The sequence below is a fragment of the Scyliorhinus canicula genome, chromosome 15 (assembly GCF_902713615.1).
Source record: "Scyliorhinus canicula chromosome 15, sScyCan1.1, whole genome shotgun sequence".
In the NCBI taxonomy this organism is placed as follows: domain Eukaryota; kingdom Metazoa; phylum Chordata; class Chondrichthyes; order Carcharhiniformes; family Scyliorhinidae; genus Scyliorhinus; species Scyliorhinus canicula.
This window is the reverse complement of record NC_052160.1, coordinates 134,229,458-134,242,219: the sequence shown is the minus strand read 5'-3', so window position 1 is coordinate 134,242,219 and position 12,762 is coordinate 134,229,458. Positions and strand designations below refer to the sequence as shown.

The 12,762-nt window shown below is 48.6% G+C and overlaps 1 protein-coding gene across 1 annotated transcript in view; it reads left to right on the top strand.

Moving 5' to 3' along the window:
* Positions 1 to 12,762, top strand: part of nfasca (neurofascin homolog (chicken) a) — a 245,789-nt gene that overhangs the window by 23,518 nt on the left and 209,509 nt on the right. The window contains exon 2 of the mRNA XM_038819461.1: positions 8,231 to 8,378. The gene's annotated coding sequence lies outside the window, so the exon portion shown is untranslated. The remainder of the gene's footprint in view (positions 1 to 8,230; positions 8,379 to 12,762) is intronic.

Here is a 12,762-nt window from a genome sequence, read left to right as displayed (position 1 = left end):
GGTGGGGCCTTTCATAACACAGAGGCTGGTGACCCCTAGTTACCGTGTTGTGCCAGCCTTATTGAGCAGGATGTCCTTACTGCATCCTTCCATTTTTACGTTGTACATGTAAAGAGGCTCCCACACTGAGAAATATAGCATGGGGAACTGTACAACACACAGCGAGACATCACAGTGCAGACTGTGTGTGAGAGAGACTCGGCTGTGTGCGTGTCCACAGTGGTATCAAGGAATATGAAGGCCAATTTTTTATATTGAAGTACAATTGGATGCGCACGTGTGTTCCAATTATCAGGCAATTTTCATTGGTTGCCTGGGTTGCCATGGATAGCATTTTGCTAGGAATTATGGGTATATGGTTATTCCACAATCACTGACCTCGCCCCCTCCTCTCAGGGGATTATTTTCATTTAACCAGTAAAACTGTCATGAAGAGGAGTGTTGGGGGATGGGCGTCTTTCCACAGGAGTTTTAAGTCGTCTCACATCAGCTACCCACAAGTCTTCGGGAAAATGTCATAGCAACCGAGGTGGCCTAAATAAGTGATCTGATGAAGTGAGAAAAGAAATGAAGACATTGTCGCCGTAGATTAATTGAGAGGAAAGTGAGCAGTGAACGCAATTACTTAACTCCGGGAGCTATTTTGAGTAATAATCAAAGCTAAAGACGGGCATACAGGTATGTCAGGGGTTGCTAAGTGCTAGAACGATCACTGAAGCAATGATGCCTCCTTGATTAAATACGTCACTGTAATCATGGCAGTATATGCAGTATGGCACTTGGCGTATATTAAAATGGACAACCTTATGTCAAGGTGCGGAATGTAGTGATTGTGAGTTGAAGGCAGACCGCAGCTTTGAGAAATCAAAATTTCAGTAATCCCCCAGGATGAAGTCGGAAGGCACATCTCACACGCTGACAATTTCACTTAATCTCCAGTCGGGGCTGAGGGACAGAAAACGAAGGGTTTTGTTGGACTGCGCTGTTTTTAACTGCCACTGATTTGCACGTTCCAACATTAAATGTCTTCAGTTCTTCGACTTTACAACATGGGCCGATAAATACACCAAGCGACTTAGTTCCTTCTGATAGTCTGAGACGAGACTTGTGAATCTTTCTACTCGCCGCACTTGTCCTAATTTCTGGCCCACGTACCTTAGCGTCGCATTAAAAGCCCAGCGGATGATGCCAGGCCCTGAACAAAAGCGGCAGCAACTTGCTTCAATGCCGCCCGTGTAACGTAGACCAATATCCCGGGTGCAATCAGTGGCAAAATGATGAAGGAAAACAAGCTGTTTGGAGATGAAGACCAAAAGATTGGCCAAAGTGGAGGGTCTTCACAGAGGATACGAGGTGAAGAGGCAGGAAGGCCGAGAGAGGGGATTTGGGAGCTTAGGGCTAAGGCGACGGAAGACACTCCCACCGATGATTTGGTAGTGGGCAGGACAGGGTTCAGCTGGGGAGGGTACAGAGTTGGAGGAGCAGAAAGACTGGTGGTGATGCAGGGGGGGGGGGGGGGGGTCAGTGGTTGTGGTTGGTAACAATGAAGGAAGATTTCAGAGATGAGGAGGGACCATGGAGGGGTCGGGACACAAAGATGAGGGTTGCAAATCAAGAGCAAGGTATTACGGAGATCCAAAATAGAACAGTGAACAGGAAATAGGTGTGGGATGAAGGGGTGAGAAACAGAGTTCTTGCTGAGCTGAAGTAAGATGGTGGATGATACTGGGCCAGGCTGGAGAACATTAGAATAGTGAAGTGTAAGGGTGGTTCCTGTTTATTCTCTTATTTCCCCTTTTATTTTTGCTGTTACCATTTTGATCCATGGAAGAATAATGGACCTGTGCCTTTAATGCAGCATTAAGGCAAAGAAGCAGCCTGTATGAAGCCTTAACTTCAAATAACCAGAAGGCTGAGCTGCTTTAGACGGCATCAGTGATGACTCGGATTGATTGATGCAGCTGGTGGCCAATGAATGGGCCCAGGAGGCTGTGCCCTGCCTGATAACAGGTTGTAATTGGATATTACCTCGTTGGAATATTACCCAGAGCTACGAGGTTCTATTGTTCTTTCATTTTCGATTCTGCAGGCTGCATGGAGGAATCTAACCAAACTCACTCCAGGAATATCAAGTTAATACTCACCGAAAGGCCACTGTGCGAATCTGAGAACTCTCCCTGTGCAAATAAATGTGCAAGCAGAAACCAGCACCTGCTAACTCTCTCTAACAACAGGCTGATGTGAAGCCAGAGGCCTCTCCTGGAAAAGTTGGGTGTCAGACGACTGCTGAGCTGCAAAGGAGATCATTACATGCTGTAATATTCCAAAGACTTTAATCTACACTCATAATGTGAAGGAAGTGCACTAAAAGGCTCCTCATCTGAAGCAAGGACTCTTGGGCGAGATTCTCCGCAAATGCGGAGAAACATAAAGGCTGCCGTGGGACAGGCCGTGACCCACGGCAGCCTTCACGCCCACTTACGGGGCCGATTCTCCCCCCGGGCGGGGCTAGGAGTGTGGCCCCGTGCGTCACGGCGGAGCGGCCTTGACGACGGTCATCAAGGCCGCACGCCAAGCGTCACGCCGGCTGACGCGGCCGATGACGTCAGCCGCGCTTGTGCAGGTTGGACAGCGACAACCCGCGCATGCGCAGTTGGTGTCTTTTCCCTCAGCCGCCCGGCAAGACGTGGCGGCTTGATCTTGCGGGGCGGCGATCGCAGGCCTCTGGCCCCCCTTGGCACGGCCGTGATACTGCCGTGCCAATCGGGCCCCCAGATTCCCCAAACGGGCATCTGGCGGCCGTTTCACGACGGCAGCAAGCAGGTGTGTTTGCTGCCGTGTTGAAACGTGGCGCTCGGCCCATCGGCCTCGGACAATCGCCGCTCGCCGTAAAACCAGAGTGTTTCACTCCGGCGTCGGAGGCCACTCCTCGCCCCCTATTCTCCCACCCCCAGGGGGCTAGGAGCTGTGCCGTGTCAATTATGCACACCGGGCCTTGGTGCCGCGTATATTACGCGGACGTCACCCGCGCATGCGCAGGTTGGCCGGCACCAAATCTGCGTTAACGTGGTTGCCGTCCTCCCCATGGGTGCCCCGCAAGACATGGAGGATTGATCTTGCGGGGCGGCGGAGGAAAAGAGTGCGTCTTTTAGAGACGCCGGCCGGCCAATCGGTGGGCACCGATCGCGGGCCAGACCCCTACTGAGCGCCACCCTGGTGCTCTATCCTCCCCCCCCCCAGGACGCACACGCAGCGTTCGCGCACTGTTCACGCCGGCAGTGACCAAGTGTGGTTGGCGCCGGCGTGAACCCGTCGGATTGGGCAGGCCGCTCAGCCCACCTGGGCCGGCGATTCTCCGAACGGCCTGTCGTGAAACGCGTCACGCCATTTTGAGGGGGGAGAATCGCGTGCGGGTGCGAGGGCGGCGTGACGGGAATCGCCCGGCACTCCCGCGATTCTCCCATCCGGCGTGGGGGTCGGAGAATCGCGCCCAATGGCTTTCTTCCATTTAGCCAGAGGAAATTGTGAGGCAACAAGACTGAATGTTGGACAAACAATGGCAAATCACTTGGTTCAATAAAACACTCGGTCTAATCATCGATACCATTACTAGACCATACCTAATTGGAAAAATAAATCTTTCTCGTGCCTTTCATGACCTCAGGACATCGCAAAGCACTTTACATTCAATTAAATAAGTGGTCACTGTTTTAACATAGGAAATGTGGCAGCCATTTTTCACAGAACAAGATCCCACAATCAGAAATAACACATTGACGGTAGATTTTTTTAAAAAATTGATGCCGATTAATGGACAGATATTAACCAGGGCTCTGGGGTTAACCCTCTTGCTCTTCGTTCAACTCGTACCGTGGGATCTTTTACATCTGCTTGAGAGGGCACAGGGCCTCGGTTTTACCTCTCATCGAAATTTCAGCACTTAATGACTGGATTATATACTTCAATCGCCTGACTCGGAGGCGAGAGTGCTCCCAGCTGGTGCACGACAGGCACCAAAATTAATAATCATCATAATAATAATCACTTATCGTCACAAGTAGGCTTCAATGAAGTTACTGTGAAAAGCCCCTAGTCGCCACATTCCGGCTCCTGTTAGGGGAGGCTGGAACGGGAATTGTGTGAAAGATTGCATGCTATAGAGGTTGGCATTTTGAAACAGATTGCGTTACCTGTATTAGTGAAGGATTCTGAACTGGTGATGACTTATCGGCATGGGAATACAAGAGCAGCCTCTTTTTAAATTAACCACTAACTTGGGGGGGCCTATAGTTCCCCACTGCTCTCTCCATGGCAACGCCTCAGCCAATCAGAATCAACTTGCTAACCAATCAGCACCCTTTTTCTCCTGTAGTATAAATTGTTGTGTTTGTTTGACATTTGACATTCTTGTGTTTGTCCTGACGAGTTGTTTGAAATTTGACATTCTTGTGTTTGTCCTGAATCAGTGCAAGATGGAAGGCATGAACAACACGTCTCTCTTTTTCAGCCATGTATAAAAGGAGACATCAGTAATTCAAGCAATCCAGCCTGTTCAGCTGATATGTTAGCTATGTCAGCTCTATCTTTGTAATCCCAATTCCCTGCCTTTATTTTAGGCTTGATCCCCTTGATTCCCAAGCCAGCATTCCCAACTGTTAAAAAAAAACCTGAGATAAACTGAAGCCTGTTCTTCTCACAGCCTGATGACTGAACACAAAATTCTGAAGTTGTTTTTAACCATCTGAGCTCGCACGCTGCGATCATTTAGCTCCCAATTTCCGATTTCTCCACCAGGCGAAAGAGTCATTCCATTTTGATTTCTGTCAATCCACTTTATTGTTTTGGATTTAATCTCATGTTAATGTGCAACGCACGACTGTATTGAGTAGTGTTGGCAATTAGCATGGATGTGTTTAAGGGGAATCTAGAAAAGTACATGAAGGAGGTGAAACGAATACAGTGTGAGAATGCTCAGGTGCAACATGAACAGCAGTATCGGCCATCTGGGCCAAATAACCAATATCTGCATTGCTAATTGTCCATAATTCTATTTGTTGACTTTAAAGTTCCATTCTGTTTGCTTTAATAAGATTCTCTTTCTGCTGAGCAAGTGGGAAAGTCCAGAACTGTCTGCAGGGATTAGTGTTGGCGAGTTGCAGTATACACTCTGTTCGCTTTCATGTGTGTATAGTGTGGTGTTTGTGTATAAATATGTGTATATGAATGGCGCGGTGTGTAGTGTCAGTATTTGTATGGTAGGGGTGTGTGTGTGTATGGTATGATATGTGGTATGCGTGTGTGTGTGGTGTGAGAATATGTAAGTCCATGTGTGTGGTGCCTGTTTTGTATGTTTTGTGTGTGCTGTGTATGTGTGGGTGTGTATATTGTGTATGGTGTGTCTGTATGTTTGTATATTGTGCTATACGGTGTGTGTTTTTGTCTGTGGTGTGTTTGTGTGTGGCATGTGTGTGGCTTGTCTGTGTGTATGTTACGGTATATGGTGTGTGTGGCATGGTGTGCATGCATATATGTTGTGTGTGTTTGCGTGTTGTGTGTTTCTGTGTGTTTTGGTGTATGTTGTGTGTATATGTTGTGTGTGTATGTTATGTTGTGGTGTGTGTATGTTATGTTGTGTGTGTGTATGTTATGTTGTGTGTGTGTATGTTATGTTGTGTGTGCATGCATATGTAGTGGTGTGTGTGTGTGTGTGTGCATGTTATGGTGGGTGTGTGTATGTTATGGTGTGTGTGCATGCACGTTGTGTGTGTGTGTGCGTGTTGTGTGCTGTGTGTGTGCTATGGCGTGTGTGTGTTGTGTGTATGTGCATGTGTGTGTTGTGTGGTGTGTGTGTGCTATGGTGTGTGTAGGTGTATGTGGTGTGTGTGTGTAATGTTGTGTATGTGTGTGTGGTGTGTGTGTGTGAGTATGATGTGTGTGTGTGTGTATGTTGTGGTGTGTGTGTTGTGTGTGTATGTTGTGTGTATGTTGTGCGTGTGCGTATGTTGTGGTGTGTGTATGTTTGTGTGTGTATGATGTGGTGTGTGTGTGTGTATGTTGTGGTATGTGTGTGTGTATGTTGTGTGTGTGTGTATGTTGTGTGTGTGTATGTTATGTTGTGATGTGTGTGTGTATTTTATTTTGTGTGTGTATGTTGTGTGTGTGTGCATGCATATGTAGTGATGTGTGTGTGCATGTTATGGTGGGCTTGTGTGTGTATGTTATGCTGTGTGTGTGCATGCACGTTTTGTGTGTGTATTGTGGTGTGTGTGTGCATGTGTGTGGTGTGTGTGTGCGCTATGGTGCGTGTGTGTGTGTGTTGTGGTGTGTGTGTTGTGGTGTGTGTTGTGTGTGCGTGCATGTGTGTGTTGTGTGGTGTGTGTGTGTGTGTGTGCTATGGTGTGTGTGTGGGTGTATGTGGGTGTGTGTGGGTGTATGTGGTGTGTGTGTATGTTGTGTGTGTGTATGTTGTGGTGTGTGTGTATGTTGTGTGTGTGTGCATGTTGTGGTGTGTGTGTGTATGTTGTGTGTGTGTGTAAAAGTTGTGTGTGTTGTGTATGTGTGTGTGTATGTGTGTGTGTGTTGTGTGTGTGTGTATGTTGTGTGTGTGTGTGTATGTTGTGGTGCGTGTATGTTGTGTGTGTATGTTATGTGTGTGTGTATGTTGTGTGTGTGTGTGTATGTGTATATGTTGTGGTGCATGTGTGTGTATGTGTGTGTGTATGTTGTGGTGTGTGTGCGTATGTTGTGTGTGTATGTTGTGTGTGTGTATGTTGTGTGTGTCTGTGTGTTGTGTGTGTATGTTGTGGTGTGTGCATGTGTATATGTTGTGTGTATTTTGTGTGTGTGTATGTTTGCATCTCAATATAAACTGCTAGAGATGAACAACTTTCAGAAAAAGGGAAATGTTCGCTCATGTCTGACCCAGTGATTGTCTGACATTGTGCGAAACATAGCAGCTGAAACTCGAGACCAGGAGATCAGATTGATGCTGGAATGCCTAGGTTTGAGATATTCATTTGTACGATGTCCTGGATTAATATAACATCCACATAAACACTGCCCAACTCTCACACAACACTGTTTTTGTCATCTCCTGCTATGGAACTGGCCTGCGCTATTTACATCGTAATGAATGCCTTTCCAGTTTTGATAAGCCTAGAGTGAGCTCAAAACATGTTGCTAATATCTAAATTTATCCTCTGCAGCATAATTGTACCTGTCTGAGTGATTCTCAGTCTCCCACCAACAGAAAGAAAAATAAAGAAAACTTGCATTTAAGTCACACCTTTCAGGACCATAGTCACCTCCAAGTGTTTTACAGCCATTGACTTTTGAAGTGTGTAAATGTAGGAAAGGAGGCAACCAATTTGCACATAGCAATCTCTCAAAGACAGCAATATGGCCAGATAATCAGTTTTAATGGTATTGATAAATATTGGCCAAAATATTGGATAACTCCCTTGCTCCTCTTTAAAATAGTGTCATGGAAGTTTTTAATGTCATAGAACGCATAGACATAGAATCCTACTGTGCAGAAGAAAGCCATTCGGCCCATCGAGTCTGCGCCAACAGTCTGAAAGAGCACTCTACCTAGGCCCAATCTCCTCCTCCATCCCTGCAAACTCAGCTAATCTTTGGATACTAAGAGGCAATTTAGCATGGCCAAACCGCCTAACCTGCACATCTTTGTCCACCTGAGAGAGGCAGATGGGGGCATGAAGTTAACATCCCGTCTGAAAGATAGCTAACATCAGTGCAGCGCTCCTTCGGTGTGACACAAAAGAGGGTCAGCCCTAGAGTTTGTGTGCTCAGGCGTCTGGAGTGAGCACAGCACAGGACGTGAGGCAACGTGAGGTCACCTGCTCCTGTTCTCAGTAAGGCGGCCATCTCGCTCACTCCCCACCTGGGCTGGGGGCTCAGGGTGAGGGGGATTCGTTGTGACCAGCTGCGTACGCTGTTGGGAAGTATAGCGAGGGGTAGAGTTCAGCTCCGTCCTCGCTCGTCACTGACTCCCTGTTTAAGGGGCTGCGTGTGCAGCTGAAGGAAGCCTGACGCCGTGCACGGGGTCCTTTTGTGCAAAGGATTGCATCTGATGAATTATTCATGAAGCAGCTGAGAGAGCAGGAGAGAAAGAGCTAGCTGAGGGAGGGACTGAGGGTGTAAGCGTGGGGGGGCGGGGAGGGAGACAGCTGTCAATAAATAAAACATGATATTGTCTATCCCTTACCAGTCGGAGCTGGGATGATAATCTGGAGCAGAGACACACTTGGTGTGGAAGAAGAAGAGAGAAACGGGTTCTAACAGAAGGGACACCACAGAGGAAGATTTCATGGGATATTGTCTGAAAGGTTCCATCGAGACAAGGTTTTAACTATCAGGTACCGTGCTCCTCTCTTGTTTATGGTTCAAAGCTTGCTGAGGGTGGTGGATTAATTTTTAATTAATAATATGTAAGGAAAAATGTTTCAGCATGACAGTGTGTATTAGGTATCAGTGACTGAAGTGGGAGCTTAGTGCTGGTCTCCCTCAGTGTTGCCTATTCCTTGATGACTTCAAGCACTTTGTGTTTACTGTGCTAGCTCTGCCTAAGAATAAGTGACATTAAAAAGGAGCTAATTTTGACAGGCAGCAAGGCCGACCATCACAATGAGGCGACGTTTGAAACCAAGTCTCCTACTGGCACGACAAACATTTTAAAAAACATATTATTACTTATCGATGTGGGTATTGAAGAAAGGGAAATTAATCCACGTGGTATCGGGTTGCAACCCAAAATCTAATCCAGGGATTCAGGTCGTCTGACATATTAAATCATGGATATCTGGGAGTGATTTGGAGGCTGGAACATGACCCAGGTGTGTGGATGGTGATTTCTGGGAATGATAGATAATTGGGAGTTAGTTGCAAGCAGGTTCCAATTGAAGAGTGTATAGAATAATGATATCTGGGCGTAAGTCGCAGGCTGGAATCTAAACAAAATTTTGGCTAGTAATGTACATATAGAATAATAGGGCCAAATTTAACATCCTCATTCGCAGCTGGGACCTTCCTGTGCCGCTGAAATTGAATGGAATTTTGGCTTGAACGCCAAATTCTCCGCTCTCGCTCGTAACGGGTCTGGCCAGGACCAGGCCAGAGAATCCCGCCCTCGATATCTGGGAGTTAGTTGCTGGAATCTGATGGATATGTTTGGATGGGGTATGAATCTATAGATCGATAGATATATTGGGAGGGCAGCACGGGTGGCACAGTGGTTAGCATTGCTGCCTCACAGCGCCAGGGACCCGAGTTCAATTCCCACCTTGGATGACTGTGTGGAGTCTGCACGTTCTCCCCGTGTCTGCGTGGGTTTCCTCCGGGTGCTCCGGTTTCCTCCCACAGTCCAAAGGTGTGCAGGTTAGGTGGATTGACCGTGCTAAATTGTCTCTTAGTCCAGGGATGTGCAGGTTAGGTGGGGTTACGGGGACAGGGCGGGGGGCCCTGGTAGGGTGCCGTTTAAGAGGGTCGGTGCAGACATAATGGGCCGAATGGCCTCCTTCTGCACTGTCGGGATTCTATGATTATGTAGAATAATAGATATTGGGTGGGAGGGGTTATGCAAAGAAATCCGAACACGGGAATTAGATACATTTATCTATCGGCTAATAGATAACTGAGACTGGGCTACATGCGAGAAACTAAGGGAGATGTTCAGATGGTTTATACCGCCAGTAATGAGAGCCCAGGAATAGGTTACAGGCCGAAAACTAATTGAAGGGTTTGGAAGATTTATGGACAGTATAATGGGTACCCTGGAGTGACAAGCTATAATTGAGGTGCCAAGTGACATCATAAATAGCAGAAAGATAGTTTGTGTATTTAATAACTGCTGTCTGAGGTCCATTATTAAATTACTACCATGTTACCCTTCCAGGATCTGTAGCATTATTTTGATAACCTGTGCTGCTGGGTTTGTCGGTGGTCTCGCTCAGGCGGATCTTGTGTTGCAGTTGGAAACCAGTGTTACAATGTGCACATTTTCCCATCAAAGGTAGGATTGGCCTGGATTTCCAGGAATTAAAGATCAATCTCCGGGCCACTACCACAAGCAAAAGGCTACAGAAAGGCCTTTGGGGCATTCAGGAAACAATTGGTTTTCGGGTATTGCTGAAAAAAAGAGGCATGCTTTTGAAGCTTTTCATCTTGCACTCATCAGGACAGACACAGGGGGCGGTATTCTCCGACCCGCCCCCCCGCATGGTTGGAGAATCGCCCGGGGCCGGTGTGAATCCCGCCGTGGCCCGAATTCTCCGCCACCCAGGAATCGGCGGGGGCGGGAATCGCGCCGCGCCGGTCAGCGGGCCCCCCGCAGCGATTCTCCGGCCCGCGATGGGCCGAAGTCCCGCCGCTGACAGGCCGTTCCCGCCGGCGGGAATCAAAGCACGTCTGGTGCCGGCGGGATTGGCGGCACGGGTGGCCGCCGGGGTCCTGGGGGGGAGCGGGCCGATATGGCCCCGGGGGGTGCCCCCACGGTGGCCTGGCCCGCGATCGGGGCCCACCGATCGGCGGGCGGGCCTGTGCTGTGGGGGCACACTTTTTCTTCCGCCCCGCCATTGCCTTCACCATGGCGGGGGCGGAAGAGACCCGCTCCCCTACGTATGCGCCGGTATGACGTCAGCTGCCGCTGACGCACCGGCGCATGCATGGACTTCCGCTGACTGGCGAAGGCCTTTCGGCCCCAGCTGGCGGGGCGCCAAAGGCCGTTTGCACCGGCCGGCGGAGCGGGAGCCACTCTGGCGTGGGCCTAGCTCCTAGAGGTGCGGAGAATTCCGCAACTTTGGGGAGGCCCGACGCCAGAGTGGTTCACGCCACTCCACAACGCTGGGACCCACCGCCCCGCCGGGTAGGGGAGAATCCCGGCCCAGAATACCAAATTTCAAAGGGAGCAACAATATACACAGCATGATAAAAGGATGTTGATTGGTTGGAAAGTTTACTCTGGTGGAAGTGTTGTTATGGAGATTGCACCAGTAAATGGCTGTTCCCCCACTCTTTTGTTTAATTCATTTATTTACTTTTTTTTTCATTTTCTTGGAATGTCTCTGCTTATAATAATAAAAATATTGGAGATGGGGGAGGAAGAACTTTCTGACTAGCAATCAAGGTTCATCCAATTGACTGATGAAGAGCTTGCTTGCTTTCCAATTGGCTGTGGGAAGGTGACACCATGAGATAGACGTGTTACACAACCAATAGCAGGAGCAGAGGTCGAGGGCTTTTAGAGACAGGGGTTCATATGATGAAACCTCCAAGAACATGACCAATCAAAGTTGTCAACTCCAGTTTAAGGATGAACAATTATGATATTCTTACCCCTGGGTTCCCTGAGAAATCATCTGCCGCTGGTTTTTGTGCGGTTCTGTGTTCAGTATGTAATTTGTTTTTGTGGGCAGGATATAGGCATCACTGGCAAAGCCAACATTTATTGCCCATTCTTTTTTTCCTTCATAAATTTAGAGTACCCAATTCATTTTTTCCAATTAAGTGGCAAGTTAGCCTGGCCAATCCACCTACCCTGCACACCTTTGGGTTGTGGGGGCGAAACCCACACAAACACGGGGAGAATGTGCAAACTCCACACGGACAGTGACCCAGAGGCGGGATCGAACTCCAGAGTGGCTCCCGCTCCGCCGGCCGGTGCGAACGGCCTTTGGCGCCCCGCCAGCTGGAACCTCAGCGCCGTAAGGCAGCAGTGCTATCCACTGCACCACCGTGCTGCCCTATTGCCCATTCTTAATGGCCCTCGAGAAGGTGGTGGTGAGCTGTGATCTTGAACTGCTACGGTCTATGTGATACATCGACAATGAGGGAGCGAGCTCCAGGATTTGACCCAGCGACAGTGAAGGAACAGCGCTATATTTCCAAGTCAGGCTGATGAGTGACTTGTGAGAGAACTTGTTCCCATGAATCTGCTGCACTTGTTCTTCTGGACATGTGAAGTTGTTGGGTGTCAAGGCGCTCTCAAAGGAACTTTGGCGGGTTGCTTCAGTGTACCTTATGGATTGTACACACTATTACCATGGCGGCTGGTGCTGATGGGGTACCAGTCAAACATGTATTGCTTTGTTGCATTAAGCTAAAGGACGGAAAGATACCAGCTTTGTGCAAAACGGAAGTTGCAGTTACACAAACCAGTGACTGTGTTGTGTTAGTGCGATGCTTTCACAGAATAGGCAGCACGGTAGCATTGTGGATAGCACAATGGCTTCACAGCTCCAGGGTCCCAGGTTCGATTCCGGCTTGGGTCACTGTCTGTGCGGAGTCTGCACATCCTCCCCGTGTGTGTGTGGGTTTCCTCCGGGTGCTCTGGTTTCCTCCCATAGTCCAAAGATGTGCAGGTTAGGTGGATTGGCCATGATTAATTGCCCTTAGTGTCCAAAATTGCCCTTAGTGTTGGGTGGGGTTACTGGGTTATTGGGATAGGGGGAGGTGTTGACCTTGGGTAGGGTGCTCTTTCCAAGAGCCGGTGCAGACTCGATGGGCCGAATGGCCTCCTTCTGCACTGTAAATTCTATGAAATACCGGACAGACTCATTTTGCTGCCGCTGCTGTGGCTTCCTGACTGTTGGACATTTAATGCCTGTCGTCAGTAAAAATGTAGTTGAGAATGGCTGTCGCAAAATGGCATCAGGAACATAAGCCAATTAGTTCTGCCCATGCTCCTGGGCCTGAGACGTGAGGCAACAATTCACAGTGGCTGTGGCTTCCTTTGATCGTGCTAAT